Genomic DNA, 3911 nt, shown 5'->3' on the forward strand with positions numbered 1-3911 from the left:
CGGGTCAATTTCGGGTTTGACCCGAACCCGACCCGTGACCCGAAATTGACACCCCTAATTGGATCTTCAATTGGAGAGAAAGATCTAGCTCTCCCAAATCTGTCGGCTAGTGCCCAAATAACCTAAAGAATAAACTAATTCATCAAACTCCCAAAACATAATTTGAAATCACCGTATTGTTAGCTTTAAATAAACTCCTCTAATTCCCTCTCAAATTTGAATCAAATTAGATATGTTGCCCTAAATAATTCCCTCCCAATTGTAATTATAACTTTCCTAAACAATTCCCCATTGATTCCTCCTCCCTTTCCTAAATAATTCCCTCTTAGAATTTGAATTCAAATTAGATCTTTTGCCATAAATAATTCTCTATCAATTGTAATTAAATTTTTTTTAAATAACCCCCTTTGATTAATAACATTCCTAAATAGTTTCATCTTAATTAAGAAACTTTCTAATTCCCTCCCAATCAAATCGGCCGGTCTATCAGTCGCTTATTAGAGCATTGGGACACCTCGATCGCCATCAAAATGACTTAAAATTATATCCAGTTGTGAAATAGATCACATTGATGCGTTTAGGACATCAAATTTGCTAAGGAAGAGTCATTCATGCATAACTCAATCGAAAATGATGACAAGCATGACTATTGGCAAGCACGACGCTAGCAAAACCTACTCATATGATGTTCGATCGTTAAGCGGACTGTGCAGATACGATCAGAGCATCAGATTGCTTTGATCGTAAGCATTGAAATCATATTGGGTGAAGACGATTGAAATTGAAAGGCTGCAGACAAAACATTGTGCGACGTTGCCCAAATGTTGTCAGTTTGCAAAATGGATTTCACCGTTGTGTTCGAAACATTGAAATCATATAGAAAAGGTTGTAATATTGCCCGTGCTATTGAATGTGATAAAAATCGATGGACTACAGAAGAAATGTCGTGCAGCGTTACCCGAATGACTTGGTGTCAAAAAAAAAAACTACTAGTTTTCGGGTCCAAAAATGGGCCAATCTCTGCTTTTCAGGTCAATTTTGGGTAAAAAAACAGGTCAATCTCGGGTTGTCGGGTAAAAACGGGTCAATTTAGGGTCAAAGGGTCGACCCAAATCCGACCCATTTTTTTGAAACGGGTCAAATTGTTGAACCCAAACCGGCCCTTTTTAGGGTCAGGTTGACCCGAACCCGAAATTTTCCGATCGGGTTTGAGTCGGGTTTTCGGGTTGTGTCAAATATTGATACCCCTATTCTTTAGATTAATCTCTTGCCAGTAAGGAAGTGTCATATGCCTTCGAACCGGTGGTTTTACCATAAAATGGCATGGAAAATAAATGATTATGACTTGGCCCCTCTAACCGGGAGATTTTGTCGCAAAATGGTATCACTAAATTATGGTCATGTTCAAAGCCTGTATTTTTCCCCAACGACTCTACATTTTTTAGTAATGAATCAATAAAATATAATTGATAGGACGCAAAGCTCATTTTTAGCTAAGATGGATTCAAATTTATCCTCTTAGGCAAACATTCATCCCAAATCTATAAGGTCCCATTGTACGAAGCAACCCATGACTCCTGACAAGGATCCTTCGGTCAGGTTGGGTTGATTACCTCCTCTGACTAAGTAGACTAGGGACCATGATGACCCGAAACGATAGAATCATGGGGGATCTTGATCGGGTTCATCGTCATTACCCCTACCATCCGCTTTAAGTGCGCAATGATGAGTTTCAATTTTCAATATCTAATTTTTTTGTTGCTGTATGTTGGATACTACGTATTTGTTCAACGACTGGCCTTCATTGAAAGATCTCTCTCGTTATCGGGAAGTGTAATTAACTATGGGGGCTTGCGCCTATAGGAAATCTTAACTCAGATTATAAAGTCCCCTCAAAATGAGGAAGAAATATCTAGGTAATGTCTTATCTAAAATTCCAATCGGCCTTTTGAAAATTTATCTCAAAACCTAAATTCGTTAAAATTCTCCTCACCGAAAAACTCAAAGAAAGGGTCGCCGATAGGCCGGAGCACGAATTTTCGAAGCCCCCGATTTGCAAGCGGCTATTTTAATGTTATGCTATGTCCCCATTTCCGTATCATGTTGTGTTTGTTTCTAATGTCAGTGCACCTGCTTGATAACTTGATACATAACATTTTTCATTTTTCATATTTTTTTTTTTTGGAAAAAAACAGAATGCAGATCGTGTGCTTGGCATTGCATAAATTTTTTTTTTTTTTAGTTAAACAGTGATTTTAAGTGTTTCTTATAAACTTGTATGTGTTTATATCAATTATGAGTTTTGAATATTTCAAATCTTTTTCGGATTGTCAAACATTTAGTTTGTGATTGAGGAACAAAATATTCAATTTTCTACCTTAACAATGCTTTTAATGGTAGTTTGTCAAATCCTAATGTTTTAATAGAATAATCTGACTTCCCTCACATTCTCATATTCGGAACATAGCCTTAATATTCATCTATCTCTCATCCTACGCTTTCCATTTTATCTCTTTGCCAGAAATATTTTATACATTGCTTTGGAAAAGTTTATTACAGTACTAACCTTTTTGTGGCTCATTATTATTAGGGTTGCAGTATTGGTAGCTGCAATTGTTTCATGAAAAGAAGCCTCAGCGAAGGTTGAATTGGCATTTGCCTCATTTTTAATAGGCCATTTTGTCTCCCAGAATTTGATAGAATCAGAAAGGATAACTACTTTATACAATAATTGTTTTTCTAACCATTTTATATAGATATATGTTGTATAGCTCTTTTTACTACTTTTCAAATGTGAAGAGATTGCAGAATTAGTATATAGCTGCTTAATTGGATGAATGGATCTTATGAAAACTTTTATCAGTTTAATTTCTGAAATTTTATATTCTGCAATATTTTTTAACTAAGGTTTCGTTTGATATGACTTTTTTATTGCTTTTGAAAATATTTTTTAAATATAAAAATTAAAAAAATTTATGTTAGAAAATTATTTTAAAAAGCAGAAAGAAAGACATCCCAAATGAAGGCTAATACTTTGACATATTGGTAAGCCAATTTTGTGAATGTTAAATAACATTTCTGTCATTTTATGATGTAATTTTTTTTTTTTTGGTATTACTTCGATCATTAGTATGTTTGTTGATAGCCGTATAATTTATATTAATTTTTTTTTATTATTTATGATGGCATTTTATGTAAAGCTCAATCTACAACAAAAAAACTTTATTGTTGAATTTTTTTTTTAAATTAAATAAAAGGCTTAACATAAGTATGGCTAGGTTTACATTGTAGTAACTTAATATTATTTTTAAATTAAAAAAATCATTAATTTTTTATTATCGCTAATAAATAACAAGAGTTGCTTACCATTAAAAAAAAAAGCTTGAATAGATGCATTCACTTCTAAAGAAAGAACAAAATTATGAATCCATAAATTTCAGATGAATACAAAACTATGAAATATAGAAGCTCAATTCAGAACCTTCCTCTTTCTCTAATTATATTTCATTTAGAAAAAAAACAGAAAACAATTCATTCTCCCCAAAATACTATTACAAGAATCATTTTTAACAATGAATTTTATTAATGCATGATACCAACATGAAGATCTAATCGTTTTCATTAGCAAATAAAACCTTGAACATTAACAAACTTATCAATTATAAAAGCTCAATTTGACACCTTCATTTTATTATAATAATAGAATTATGTTTCATTCAGATAAACAATTCATACCTCCCAATGAAATATTACAAAGCCTCACTTCTTAAAAAAAGAATGTCAAATGTATATGATCACAATGAACATTCTATTTCTTTATTTTCGAATTAAACCTTGAACACTTGACTTTCTCATTTAAAAACTAAAATGCATATGACAACAATGACCATCTTTTTTTTTTTTTTTTTGCA

General features: G+C 32.5%; 2 protein-coding genes across 2 annotated transcripts in view; one reads left to right on the forward strand and one right to left on the reverse strand.

Annotated features, from left to right (window-relative positions):
- LOC110112667 (putative cyclin-B3-1) overlaps positions 1-2862 on the forward strand; it is a 34282-nt gene extending 31420 nt beyond the window's left edge. The window contains exon 21 of the mRNA XM_020844966.2: positions 2591-2862. The gene's annotated coding sequence lies outside the window, so the exon portion shown is untranslated. The remainder of the gene's footprint in view (positions 1-2590) is intronic.
- Positions 2863-3659: 797 nt separating this feature from the next.
- LOC110096158 (peptide-N(4)-(N-acetyl-beta-glucosaminyl)asparagine amidase) overlaps positions 3660-3911 on the reverse strand; it is a gene marked incomplete in the record, with an annotated part of 18728 nt that continues 18476 nt past the window's right edge. The window contains 1 exon segment of the mRNA XM_028695374.1: positions 3660-3903.

The sequence above is a fragment of the Dendrobium catenatum genome, unplaced genomic scaffold (assembly GCF_001605985.2).
Source record: "Dendrobium catenatum unplaced genomic scaffold, ASM160598v2 fragScaff_scaffold_627, whole genome shotgun sequence".
Lineage (NCBI taxonomy): Eukaryota > Viridiplantae > Streptophyta > Magnoliopsida > Asparagales > Orchidaceae > Dendrobium > Dendrobium catenatum.